Consider the following 15,461-nt stretch of genomic DNA (forward strand, 5'->3'; position numbering starts at 1 on the left):
ACAGCCTATTATCACCAAGTATTCAATCACCTCTTTTAATACCCTTCCTCCTCTAGTTTTTAGGCTTACCAGCACAGGCTCATTATCAGCACTAGTGCCAGACAGTTCTTTGAAGGAATCCTCCATGATTTCATGTTGCTCAGAATATGTATAATATACTCGTAGAGTCACTTTCACACTGGCATTAGGAGAAAGCTGTTTTGAATTTTTAATTACAAAAGGTTACTACAATGGGATGTAGTTTTGAATCGCCTTGATTACTACTATCAATAGAAATTGAAAATATCCCAGTTTTCAGAATCATCATTACTTTCCCTATCTGGTTTTTTTTTTTTTTTTTTTTTTTTTTTGTAGTTGTTGGCGCATCGGCTTCTGTGGCCATAATGCACCTCCCAAGGTTTTTGCAGTACTTTGATCCAAGCCCGAGGCGGGATTCAAACCCACGACCTTTGGGTTGCCAGGCAGGCGCTTTACCCACCCGGCTTCCCTATCTGTGCAATTTCACTAACAGTTCATCATGAAATGTAACATTTATTTCTGCATTTCTTTCTATGCACTGCATGCTGTCATTATTTACAAATATGTGATTATACAGCTAGGCCTCGCATAATGCGAGTTCGATTAACGTGATATTCAGTAAATGCTATTTGAAAAATGATACCACTTTTCACTTTACATGATGCAAATTTCCAGTTAACGTGATCTTTTTTTTTTATGCGATAGTTGAAAAAGATTTGAATTGCGTGTTAAGCTTACCGCGAGTCATACGGTCAATAAACAAACGTTTGCCTGCGGCCCGCCTCGGTGCGTTCCATCAACCATCGGAAGAAGAAGTGTCTCCCCTGCTAATAAAGTCAATGCAGACTTGCATTTAAAAATTCAAATTTTTAAATAAGCCAGATGAAAATGTTACTGCGAAGGAAATAACGGTAAAAGAATTAGATGAAATCTTTCGTATCGCATAGAACCTCAAACAAAAGGTTTGATGTTCTCTGCGATATTTATTTCACCAGAGCCCAGAGAAGATTGTTGTCGACTATCGGAAATTGATTAATGAAAAGAGAAAGTCAACACTGTTCAAATATTTCCGCAAAAATAATTTCTTCATTGTGTATTTTATGTCAGAGGTTCCCAAAGTTTCTTGGTTCACGGTGCCTTTAATGTCTCAGTAATTTTTTCAAGGCGCACCCAGACCAAAAGAAATACCTAACAGTTTCGTTTAGTAGTTAGGTCCAAACAATTTAATAAGAAATGCTGAAACTGTGAACTACCTCGAGCTAGTAGTTCGCACGGTGTCCGACAGATGTCGAGTATTGCAGTGTTTAATTCCATAATTATTTTCATTATCTTTTACATTATATACAGTTAAAAAGTTATTTAAAAGGTATTTTTAAAATTCTTTATGGACATTCCAGAAGGTCAAGGACCAATTATAATTTTTCCTATTGGTTATGATATTCGATTAATGCATTTCCGTTTTGCGCGATGCACTCGCGGGACGAATTAATCGCGTTAATCGAGGCCCACCTGTATTGCAATTTCCTTCCAGTTGAAATTGAAAAAATTAGATCTACACACAGTACACAAGGCAACCACATTACCCATTTCAGATTTCATATTATATAAGAAGTTTTGCATATAAGTCTTCTGAAATATTACGTTGTGTTTCACGGACACCTAACTGAAAGACACTGTTAATTAGCCTCGGACTACACAAGTACTATCAACTACAGCCAATTTCTTATGAAAATAAGCAGAAATTAGCAAAAAAAAAAGGATTCTCTGTAATAAATCTAGAGACCTATGATGAATATGTCGTAACAAAATATGGATGGAACTGGCATTTTGAACTGCAACACTGACTTTGACAACTTTACTTCTGAACTCTCCCCCCACCTATTTTGCATGTTATTTTCAAGGCAGAAAATGTAATTTGTGATATGCTGAATTTGGGCAATTACAATTTGTGCTTCAAAAAATTATTCATTTCGAGTTATCAAATAAATGAATACATCTCTGTAAATTAATTGCTTAGGTTCTTAAATTGACCAGTAACAGTTACTCATAACTTACATTTAGTAGTAATAATAATAATAATAATAAAAAAAAGACTACCCGTGAGGTGGGGATTTTATGCCTCAATAGTGAACGATGAATTAGTATTGGCTATATGATGCAACGGAGCCCCGAGGCTTTTGCTGCACCACCAAAAAAGATAATAAAACAATAATAATAAATAAATAATAAAATGAAATAAAATAAAGATATTTAAAAACCTATCCAGGTGACCTCTGAATTTCTCTAAATATCGATCTTATCTACTTACCGAGGCAACTTATTCCAGTAATTAACAACTTGCTGGCTAAAGAAAAACTTCCTGCAATCCAATCTAAACCGCTTCCCACATAATTTGAATTTATTGTCTCTGGTTTTATATTTATTTAAAACAGTGACAATTTCACTGTCACCCATTTTACTTTCTCTTCTTAAAGCCTTATAAACCTCAATTAGGTATTCTAATAGGTGCCTAGTTACCAGCTCTATAGCCTATATATTCAGCCTTTCCTCACAAGGGGGGGGGTGGTTGAGGAAAAGGAGTACTGCCTGTCTTTTGACCCTTTCAAGAAGCTTGATGTTTATTTTTATGTGCAGTCTTTATACCTGAACACAGTATTCCAAGTGTGATCTTAAAACTGCCTTACACAGTGGGAATATGACTTCACTATAAGCAGATGTTTGATAAATCATTAATAGCACACACTTTCCTTGCAACCTGGTTACATTGCTCAGTGAACTTCATAATCAACTGTATCATACCTCTCAAATCCCTTTCTTTCTCTATTGTTTTTAATTTGACCCCAATATCAAGGGTATCCATGCAATTGAGGCTGCTATTCTTAAACTTGCATTTTGCTGCATTAAAACATAGCTGTCACTTTTCTGACCAACCCTTAAGTCTATCAAAATTAAGAAAAACGTGAAGAAATTCTGTTCATTGCTGATCATTACTACTCTACTATCCCTTCATTAATATCATTTAAGAAAATTAAAAACAACAGTGGCATCAGTACTAATCCTTGGGGAACCCAATGTTAGCCCAATCTGCAACCATTAATCACAACTCTGTCACCCACTCTGCAGCCACCCTACAATCCATCTAAGGATTTTCCATGTGATTTCAACATGTTCCAGTTTATACTCTCATGTGAGAGTATAAGCTGGAACATGTTGAAATCACTCCCACATGAGAAATTCAATTTCTATTTTCATCACCTTATTACATAGTAGTATTTACTCTAAATCACAAGAGTATACTCTCATGTGGGACTGAGTAAAATGCTTGGTTAAAAATCCAAGTAAACAATGTTAGAATTATTTCTTACATCCAGTTCACGAGTGAATCTGTCAAATTAGCTACCCATGTTGGTTTAACATGGTTTTCTCTTTACAAAATTATGCTGAGTTTTTTCAGAATTCTATTTAATTTGGTAATAATTTTTTTTGAAAATTCAACTGTATTCAAAGATATTTTAGAAAGTATTATAAAAGTTGAGTTAGCACTATAATTACACATTTGGTATACTTGTATAACATGTATGTAAAGTAGTCATTTTACTTTACTCAGAGTTCAGCCAGATTCTGTGATCAATTTGTTAATCGTTATATTTGTGATCTGAGTGGATCACTGAATGCTGTCAAGGTTGGTCCCAGTTTAATGTTCAGTAGTTAATTTGCAGGTGGTGTGTGGTGTGATGTACATACAGTAAAACCTCCTTATTTCGAAATTCAAGGGACCAAAAAAATACCACTCCAAGTTAACCGGGTTCGAATTAAATGATCTTTTAAAACATTGAATTTACTTACTGCGTAATTCCGGCGGGAAAAGTTGGCAAATCGCAGTTCTCGGAGGCAAATGCTAAAATAAACTTTATAGAGATGAGCAAGGAAAAAAATTTAACGATGAACTTTATTATAAAAAAGACAATTGAAATAACATTTGCACAAATTTATTTTTTTATTGTATGGTTCATGTACTTTTTTTGATGTTTTGTCCATTGTGTCTGCTAGACCAGCGTTTCCCAAACTGGGGTCCGCAAAATTTTGGACCCTCTGGACTGGTCAAATTATTTTTTCTCTGTATAGCACAAAATGATGATAAATAAAGTTGTTATTATTATATATTTATGTAAAAATAAGAATAAAGTTGAGTTGTTTTAAACATAAAACTTTGAATTTTCTTTTCAGAAAACCCAGTGTGTGTGTGTGGTCGCAAACCTTTTTTAATTTTTGAAGGGGTCTGCAAACTTCTTTGATTTTTGAAAGGGTCCATAGATCTCAGTAGTTTGGGAACCACTGTGCTAGACTATCGTCCTCACACAAATGCTTATATAGCACATACTCCATGATGGAAATTTCCGCAAATACCGCCTTACGCATCCTCCAATGGCTCTTGTTTCTTGTCTTCCAATTCAACCGTATCACCTTCTTCACAATCGGTGCTACTTTTCTCAGTAGCGTGGTTGTCTGCAGTAGTGACGACATCGTTGTCACACTTTATATAGTCTTCAAAATTGGTTGCACACCATTTCAATTTGCAGTCTTCTTGTGCATCATTGTCATCAAAATTTTCTTCACCAAAAGCAGCCTTTCTGAAGCAGTTTTTGAATGACAGAGGAAGGAGCTTCTTCCCATGAAAATACGATGGACCTCATCGCATTCAGCACGTTCCATTTCCTAATTTCCGTAATGGGAATATTCCTGGACACTTTCCCGATGAGGTATTTCACCAGTTTTTTCCAGTATAACCCTTTTACATGGTAAATAATTCCCCGATCTAGAAGCTACACTTAGCTGTTTGTGTTTGCTGGTAGGTAAAGAACTCTAATATTTTTTAGGTGAGTCTTTCACAGTTGTGCGCTGCACACTGGTCCATCAAGAGAAGAATTTTGAGATTTTGACCAGCCATCTTCCTATTGAGACATTGCATCTGCTTGAAGAATAATTTTGCCATCATCCATGCATTTTTGTCAGCCTTGTAAATGCAAGGCAGGCATTTCACTCCTTTAAAAATTGTGGTTTTTCATATTTTCCGACAATCAAAGGCTGCAATTTTTCGCTTTCATCTGAATTGCAACAAAGCAGAACCGTTACCCTTTCCTTGCTCTTCTTCCTTCCTCTACATGTTTCTCCCTTCATTGCCAGTGTTCTATCTGGCAATACATTTTGGAAAACGCGACTTTCATCCATATTAAAAATTTTCTTTGGATCGTAACTCTACAAAACAGGTTTCACATTTTCTTGCCATCTTTCTGCGGCTTCAAAGCTTCAATGTCCACTGATGATCCTTCACCACAAACCCATAGTGTTACAATATTGTGCCGTTTTTGAAATCATTGCAACCATTTAAAATCTTTGCCTAATTTAAGTGAAATTTTTTTTAGCTTTTTCTTTCTCCACAAGTCCTGATAGCGGAATATTATTAGCCTTGCACTGAAAAATCCACTCTAATAATTCACTCACTATGTCTTTGTGCTTTGCGCCCCGTATTCTCTTCATCCTTCCAATGTCGTTTACTTTCTTAAATTGTTTTTCTATGGCATCACGATTTTTAAGAAATGTTGAGAGAATTGAAAGTGGAATACCATATTGTTTTGCAATTTCTGTTTTGGTTTGCCCTCCTTTATCAACATCACAAATCAGATTTAACTTTTCTGAAATATTTAGCTCATTATATTTCCTCTTTGTAGCCATTTCATAGCCCTTTCTTCTATTTACCAAAATTGAATTTTTCTATAAGAGAAAGAAAAAACTGCCTTAAGGAGAGTATAATCTAATACACAATAGTATTCTATCATATTGCATTTAAAATTTATACGGTAGAAGCTTGTAAATCCTGTACTAAAAAAACCATAATAAAATTAAAAAGGCATTAACGATGCAACTTACCATGACGTACTTTCTCAGTTCAAGGCTATGTCCTATGCAGATTTTAATAATCCGGACCAGGCATACGATAATACCAACAAATGCATAGCTCGGTAAACAGAGAACGAAAACACTATTTGCACATGGAAACTTTCCACGTAAACACAGAATACGATTGGAGATTTCAAATTAAACAATATATTTGCGGGTCACTGCACCAGATAATAACCTTGAATTTCATTGTACACACATTTCAAATTATCTGAACTAAGAAGTATGCAAAATCCGATGGTATTTGCCAAGGACTACTCAACTTCGAATTATCCGATATCGAAATAACGAGGTTTTACTGTATGCCTCAGGAACTGGAATAAATTTCATCCCATTTCATACAATATACAAGAATCATATTTTTATCTTTTACTCTCCTGAAAGAAAAACAGTTAATCACAACAAAAGGACAAGAGCATAAATGCACTGAATAGTTTGTCTTTAAAGCAAGAATCAAAAACAAAGGTTCATTGCAATCATCTGCGCCTTAAAGAAGAAATAAAAGATAAGTAAAGTTCTACTACTTGAATATACAAAAATAATCTACAAACTGTTCATAACACCAGGCCTCAGTTCCTCTAAACTTACACAAGTGAGAAACATTTGTGTGAATTTATTCAGGGCCATGCAAATAATGGAGGTGCACTGATTGTGCCACACCAGGGCCTCAATCGGGGGAGCCATAAAAGTCTCAACATAAAAAACAAGGTCCCTTAACCACTTTTGCATCCAGGCCCCCAAGTACCTTTGCACGGCACTGAATTTAGTTTCATGTGAAGTTTCAAGAAACTGACCAATACCTAATATGTTCTCATTTTTTAACAAAATACATTCAATGCTTTAAATATGATAGACAAGAGAATGTTCACATTATTCATTACTTAAGTTCTCCTGAATTCAATCAAATATAAATGGAAATTGTTATGAAAACTATTTCTAATTCTTTACAAAATTTTTACATGTTGCAGTGGTAACTAGAAGGATGAGTTCTAAACTACTCCTAATGAAACATCATTCCAAAAAATCTTATAAAAATTTCCTAATCATTATTGTTTGTTTGACAGTTTAATTTTTAGTGCAATGAGACAAAAAATTAGTGAAATTAGTTTTACAGTTACTTTTTTTGAAATTGCATTTAGCATTCTTGCCTTTGTCTTAGCCAAGAACGTTTCTTTTAATTCAAAAGAGGCTTCCAATGCTTGTAACTTTTAACTTTGTTCAAAATAATGCATTTAACAAAAAAGAAAAAAATCATTACCTCTGATTTGTTGACTTTGCACCACTGATAATAATCACTGATAACATTTACCTGTATAAACTTTATGAAGGAAATACCATGCATTTCCTCTTTGGGCAGTAAATTCCATTGCTGCTAAAAGTACCCAAAGCTTTGTTCCAATTCTTAGCAATAAATTTTACATTCACTATTGTTTAAACTTTAAATAAAACACAGAAAAGATCTTACCACAGTATACAAATCATCACAGTAGAAAGAATGAACAAAATTAGGCTGAACAGATGCATATTTTCAAATGTTAAACTAAATTACAACTTAAATTTACTTAAGAAAAGATTTCACAATGATATCAAAATGATATCACTGAGGAGTGGGTGCGAGAGTACGTGTGAACAGGAGAAGTTTTTACAGCTCCAAAAAATAGAGAAGTTTTTGCTTTTTTTTATTGACTTAAATTAGCATATTCATTTATTTTTTAGAGTTGCTTTATATTCCTAGTAACAATACTTTAGTTTAAACTGAATTTAGATAAGAGATTTTGTAGGTTTATTACTTATATTCGTACAGGTTTTGCAGCTCCTGCGAACGAAAAGTTTTTAATTATACTTAGCCGCTTTGACTTAATTGTTATATTAAATTATTTTCTATAAGTAGCTTATAGACCTAGTCAAGCTCCATGGTTTATTTTGAATTTAGATAGCACGATTTGGAAAGTAAATAATACCCCGCGTCCGTAGATTAACTGTTTGTAACTTGCCGCCATTATATGATATATGTGCTAGCGTAAGGTTTAACGGAAAACTAGATAGCGAGTATAGTAGTATCAATTAATGGGTAAAATTTATTAATCTTATTAAATTTCATTGTCAATTGAATTGTACTTTTTTAACTAAATAAATATAGTGACCAAGTTATTATAAACTTAACATCATAAATTAATACATATAAGTTGACAGGGGATAAGGAAGTCATATAACGTAACTCGGAGATAAGGAAGTCATATAACATAACTCGGAGATAATATTCAATACTGAAATACATATATATAGTGTTATAACTGAATTGGGATATAGGTTTGGGATTATATTTTGTATTGGAATTTTATTGAACTTGAATAGAAATCATGACTGAGACCACAGCAGCAAAGCAAAAGGCTCAAACTAGTGGAAGTGCTGTGACTCAGGGGAGAACTGAGGGGGTGGTTGTCCTCTGAATCACAGTCTATTGAAATGCACTGCTTGTTTGATGTTTGTGGAGCAATCAGGAACGGGACTTGATATTTCCAACGGGAATGTCTTTGTGTGTGCGAGGAGTAAGGAATGTCTTTGTAAGGAGTGCGAGGAAATCAGGTGACAACTCGGCATTGTTATGGGCTTATATGAGAGCTTAAAGGACAGGGTGGATGCCCCTGAAGGATTTAAATTGAGGGCCCATCAGAATCTCAGCTGACCACATCAATGCCAGAGTTTGCACTTGAACATCACACAGCACAGCGACAACACCCAAAGGAACTAGTTGTTGTGGGTGACTCTATTGTCAGGGAAACGGGGAACATACATAAAGGATAGATGGAACAGGACCAGGGTATGTCTCCCAGGGGCAAAGGTTGATGACATTGTAGGGAAGATATCATCCTTTAAGGGCACAAAGGGTGATATTGTTGTACACGTTGTCACTAATGATATTAAGAGTAGAAGACCGGCAGAATTACTTAACAAGTACAAGACAATGCTGAAAAAAAGCCATGAGTTAGGGTTGAATTTGAAAGTGTCTGCAATTCTGCCCAGACACGGTAGGAGGGAGTATATGATGAGAGCCTTCTCGATCAATTCTGCCCTGGAGAGAGTGTAAGGCTCAAGGGGTAGAATTTTTCTCAGCCTGTTCTGTGTTTGTTAACAGGAGAGACTGCTTCTACAGTGATGGGATACTCTTAAATAGAAAGGGTGCAAGAATATTTGCTGATGCTATCGAGGCAGAGTTAGGTGGGTCGGAAAACTGCTAGCTTGGGGAGGATACATGGACTAATAGATTAACAGTAGCCGCTGGCAGAGGTAAAAGTGATTCTTGCACTACTTTTATTGAAATGCAATTGAACAGCCTGGAGAGCAAGGCAATGGGAATTTCCAGGACTGCTGGGAGGCATAGTGGAACAAAAAAAATACATGGGCTGTGTCAGGGTAACTAAGAGTAGAAACAGGTGCATGTATACTTGTACGTACACCAATGCTAGGAGTATAGTTAATAAATTTGATGAGCTTGAAGTGCTAGTCAAGACATCAAAGACAGATATTGTTGGGATATCAAAGATGTGGTGTCACACAGACATAAGCAGTGCAGAACTGGAATTTGGGGAGTACAATGTATACAGAAAGGATAGATAGAACAGAAAGTGAGGAGGGGTTATGCTGATAGTTAAGAAACACAAAATCTAAGGAAGTGCATCCAATTGATTTTGGTGGACAATGCAATGTTGAGTCTGTTTGGTGTGAAATTTTCCACTAGGAAATGAAAAATGAAAGTAGGTGTGTGTTATAGGCCTAATGAATCTGATGGGTATATTGAGCAAAGAAATAGAGTGGGCCAGTAAATTAGAGTGTCTTATAATGGGGGATTTTAATTTCCTGGATATTGACTGGAATTTGTGGGTTGGTCAATCACACACTAGCAAGCCTTTTGTGGATTTACTGGATGATTGTTTTCTACAGCTGCATGTTCGGGAGGCAACTAGAGGGAGTAATACTCTTGATCTGATTGTCAGTAGTAATTCTTCATGCATTAAGAATCTGCAGATACAGGAACCACTAGGTGGCAGTGATCACAGTGTGCTGAAGTGGGATTTACTCAAAGAGGTAACTACCATCAAGGGTAAAGGGAAGGGTTTTTGCTTTCGTAAAGGTGACTATGGTGGTCTGAGACAGTATTTAAATTCTATACGGTGGAACCAACTGATGAGGTCACCAACAGCAAATTCAAAATGGGAAGCATTCAAAGAATTAATCTTGGAAGCTACTAGGCTTTTCATACCAACAAAGAAATATTATTCAAGATTTAGGCCTAAATCGATGTCAGATAAATTAATTAGACATGTGACGGAGAATAAAAATGCATGGGATACATATAAATTAACATATGACACAGAAGCCTATGATAGATATAAGCTGGTCTGTAACCAAGTTACAAAAGAGGTTAGGCAGATTACGAGAAATCTTTGGCAAAGGATGCAAAGAAAAACAGCAAAGAGTTCTTTACTTATGTAAACTCTAGAAGAAAGGAGATGAATCAGATTGGTCCACTTGATATCAGTGGTTCAACTGTTGATGATCCTGCTAAGGTAGCTAACAAACTAAATGAATATTTTGCATCGACATTCACACATGAGGAGTTATTCAGGGAGGGGAATGCCAGAGGTGTATTCAACTCTGGCAGTAAGCTAGATAATCTTGTAATAACTGAGAATAAAGTGGAGGTGAAACTGTTGAAGATAAACACAAGAAAGGCACCTGGGGTGAATGGAATCTATCCAGTTACATAAAGGAGGTGGCAAAGTAAGTAAGGAAACCATTAGTCATAATTATGAGAGCTTCCCTGGACTCAGGGGAGGTATCCATGGACTGGAGATGTGTACATGGAGTGGATTTATTTGTGGATTTACACAATCCACAAACAATGATCAAAGGGAGACACAGGTAATTACAGACCTGTTAGTTTAACTTCTGTGCCAGGGAATTAATGGAGGCACTGGTTAAAGAAGCATTGCAGGATCACCTAGACAAGACTTCAGTTATAGCTCGGATAGAATGGGTTTGTTAAGGGGAAGTCTTGTTTGTCTAATTTGATTGGATACTATGAAGTAGTCACAAAGGAAATGGATGCAAAGAATAACTTTGATATCATATATTTGGATCTTAGAAATGCCTTTGATACTGTTGCACATGGAAGACTGCTGCACAAATTGGAGCAGTGTGGCATTGGAGGCAAATTGCTGCTATGGATAAAGAGATGGTTGAGTGGGAAAAGACAGAGAATGGTAATCAATGGACACTGCTCTTCGTTGGGTCCATTGTTGTTTTCTGTATTTATAAATGACATTGATGATGGCAGGCTTAATGTGCAAGTTTGCAGACGATACGAAGGTTGGCAGGGTTGTTAATGATACTGCTGCAACAGGATCTAGAAAAGTTGAGCAGATGGGCTGAGAGGTGGCAAATGAAGTTTAACATTGACAAATGCAAAGTACCACATATGGGAAGCAGTAATCCCAGAGTAACATATCAACTCTCTGGTACCATACTGACAATGGTAGAGAATGAAAAGGACCTGTAAGGATTTGTAATTAAAATAATGTTGTTTTTAGCTTTTTTTTTTAGAATTTCTGCATACTAATATGCTGCATTTGCACAAACTTGTATGTTCCTTCTACCTATAAGTGAGTGCTATGCTGATAAAAAATTTCCTTTGAAAGTCGTGCAGAGTCCCTCAGATCTTGAGTTAATCCACAAGACTTTCAGTATTTAGTCCCTCCTATCAAGCCTAAACAAAACTGCAAAAACGTATACACACACACATTCTGACCTAATTCAAAGCGTTTTTTTTTTTCATGATCATATGTTTATCCAATAAATCTTAAATTAAAATGCATTTAATATTATTAGTTGAAACATGAATAATAATGCTATTTTAACCCCCCTATCAAATTCTGACAATCTGTTGGTGACATCACCAACTGTTTCTCATTTCCTTGATAATGGAACCACCTAGTAAAACTAAATCCTCTTGAATATTTACTTATTTTGTTCCTGGGCCCAAACTAAGGGTGTATTAACAACAACATTCCAGGGGTGCCATGTTATTTGGGTTTAAGTTAATCAAACTTTTTTTTTTTATTTATGTTTATTTCATTATAAAAAGGTGTATGGTATCTTTTTAATTTTGTGGTGATATATAATTGATGTTTACTTAGTACCTACATTTAAAGAATAAAATTATTATATATATATAATTTGTATTATGAATTGTTATTTTGTTTATAGTTATATTATTGTAATAACTATCATATAACATATTTTTTTAAGATTAGATTAGGGGCTTTGCCCCCTGCTCACTGTGCTCACTTCTTTTGATAAAATAAATAAAATACTTACACAAGCTTTTGACACTGTGTGCGCGTGTGTGTGTTCTTTAGCTATGAATACATATATATATATGTGACATATGGAAATCAAGAATGGTACCATGTGGTCATACATAAACAAAGCGCGAGCACACTGTGCTCACTTCTTTTGATAAAATAAATAAAATACTTACACAAGCTTTTGACACTGTGTGTGTTCTTTAGCTATGAATACATATATATATATATATATATGTGACATATGGAAATCAAGAATGGTACCATGTGGTCATACATAAACAAAGCGCGAGCACGAGGTTCATCCAGCATGATCACACTAAAACAGAAGCTTGTTTTACCACAGTAAAACAAGTTTCTGTTACATATTTTAGTATTTGTTATGTATTACCACGTAATCAACATCCCGCTTCTCTCATTGGCTGAATAAATGTCACTAGGAGGAAAATTATTTTAACGTATAGAAAGATATATAAATACATATCTATAATAATCATAAGTTGCACATACAGACAAAAGCAAAAGGAAAATATGGCCAAAATATAGTAACCTATAAAATAAAATTACATCAAAAATAAGTTAACGGAAACTGTCATCAGATAAGGGTACGCTAATTTGACTAAGGTTCAAAAAAGGGAGGAATAGAGCAAATGTGCAATAAATCTGATAACAGCCGAAGTGAAATTTGATACATGATCTGGCATTTCATCAAGGGACTATGCCTGACCATGCATCAAAGGACTGTGTTTCTATGCCTTGGGGGTAATTGTGCAGTCAGATATAAGTTCACTGAGCAGTGCAGAAGGGCTGACAGGGTAGGTCATGGAGTCTTGTTAATGATATATTGGATTTTTTGCTAGCAGGGACAGGGAGATGATTATCCATTTATACAAGGCAATGGTTCAGTTCACACCTAGAGTACTGTGTACAGGTCTGGAGGCCTCATTTTAGGAGGGATGTAGAGTTGCTAGAACGAGTACAAAAAAGGGCAACAAGATTGGCAAGCGGAACAAAGGCGTGCTCTTAGAAAGAAAGGCTTAAGTTCTGCAAATTGCAGCACCTGGAGAGTAGGCACCTGTGAGGTGATCTGAATGAGATTGAGCAAGCTGAATGCTGATGGGAATCTTCCTCTTGTTCAGACTAAGAACCAGAGGGGAGCACAGTTTCAAATTGAGGAAAGATAGTTGTAGAACAGATGTACCGAAATTTGCCTTTAGCCAGCAGGTAGTTGATTGGTGGAACAGGCTTCCATCTTTTGTTGTGGAAGCTAATAGGCTAAATAAATTTAAGGCTGAGCTGGACAGGCATTTGGAATGAATGGAGAGGTGAAATGGGAGGGGTTTTTTTTTTGTCTGATGCTTCATAAGCTTGCTTTTTTGCATCGCATGCCTCTACTAATGCTAATGCCTGCCCAAAGCTATGTAAGAGAAGAAAATTTTGAAAAAAAAAAAGAGCAATACAATAAATTTAATGAAAAACTGATATAACCCTTACAGAGATTAGACAGAGAAGTTCCAACACTGCGTATAAATGAAAATTAAGATAAATTAGGTATAAAATTTAGTAGATACATAAATACTGATAAAATAAAAGCGTACCGGAAATAAAAGCAAAGTCTGGAATGATACAACTAATCATAATGATAACCGCAACCAAAATGGTAAAATGCAGTATCTATAATGAAAAATTACACTTAAAATTTACTAAATACATAAATGCCGATGCAATGAATTACCAAAAACAAAGAAAATCTAAAATCCAAGTCTAAAAGCATACCTAAGATATAAAAGCAAAGTCCAGAATGACAGTGTGAAAAACACAACTAACTATTAATTAGTTAGTTGTGTTTTTTGCTGTCTAATCTCTCTAAGAGTTATATCATTTTTTCATTAACTTTATTATATTGCTCTTTTTTCAAAATTATCTTCTCTTACACAGCTTTGGGCAGGCATAGTTTGATGCTTGTTTATTATTTTTAGGAGCATTAGCAACTAAGGCCATATTGCTCGTGGTGATATGCGGTGGTCATTCCCTGACCTTTCCACATCCTCCGTATTTGGTGGTCACGGGCTCGGACCCTGGTCTAATGAAGAAGCATGTGTTATGCACTGCTACTCCTCCCACCTGTGATGCACGGTGCCTCCTTTGATGCATGGTCAGGCGTAGTCCCCTGATGCCTGAACACACTAGGTTTTAACAGAAATGCCTGATCATGTATCAAATTTTACTTTGGCTCCTATCAGATTTATTACATATTTGCTCTATTCCCCCCCCCACCCCTTTGAACCTTAGTTGAATTAGCCTACCCTTATCTGATGACAGCTTCCGTTAACTTATTTTTGATGTAATTTTATTTTACAGGTTATTTTGGCCATATTTTCCTTTTGCTTTTCGCTGTAGGTGTAACTTATTATTATTATAGATATATATTTACTTTTGCATTCTTTGCTGCTGTTTTGTGCAATTGTCATATCCTGGTTATTTTAACCTTCCCACTATTTCTACAATTGTTAATTTATTAATATTATACCTCGACACACACACACACACACACACACACACACACACACACACACACACACACACACACACACACACACACACACACACACACAATCAGATATAACAGGCAGAAAATTGAGTAGGGGTGCCACAAAATAAAATAAATTACTTAGTGGTGCAGTTATTAAAAAAATGTCGAAAACCATTGACTAGCTGGTCACTTCTTACTTCAGTCCCTGATGAGTTGCCAGTTATGTCTCTAGAACAAGCACCCATTTCTTCAGTAACTCAAATTCTTCTAATAATGCAACAAATTTTAATTTGAGATTATCACACTCCTTGCATAGGGAAGAAAGAAATGACTCACCAGTTGATACAGTTAATGATTATCAACTATAACAACCCATGTGTTATGACTGTACTTACATGGGAATTGAAACAGCTTCATAACTTCATTGCTTTTCTCAACTAGCCTCACTGGATCATAAGATTGTTCAGTTATGGTGCCTACTTCCACACTGAAGCAGCACCAAGTAACCTTTTTCCCTAAATTTCTTGAGCCTTTAAAATTTCTGCACCAACAAGCACCTCATACACGGTGGATATTTCTCATCTTTT

At 35.5% G+C, this 15,461-nt stretch overlaps 1 protein-coding gene across 1 annotated transcript in view; it reads right to left on the minus strand.

Moving 5' to 3' along the window:
* The window catches only part of LOC150087047 (lysine-specific demethylase RAD23A-like), a 186,011-nt gene that overhangs the window by 12,625 nt on the left and 157,925 nt on the right, over positions 1–15,461 (minus strand). The window lies entirely within an intron of this gene.

This window comes from Mastigoproctus giganteus, chromosome 4 (genome assembly GCF_048544385.1).
Source record: "Mastigoproctus giganteus isolate SK-2022 chromosome 4, ASM4854438v1, whole genome shotgun sequence".
NCBI classification, from domain to species: Eukaryota; Metazoa; Arthropoda; class Arachnida; order Uropygi; family Thelyphonidae; genus Mastigoproctus; species Mastigoproctus giganteus.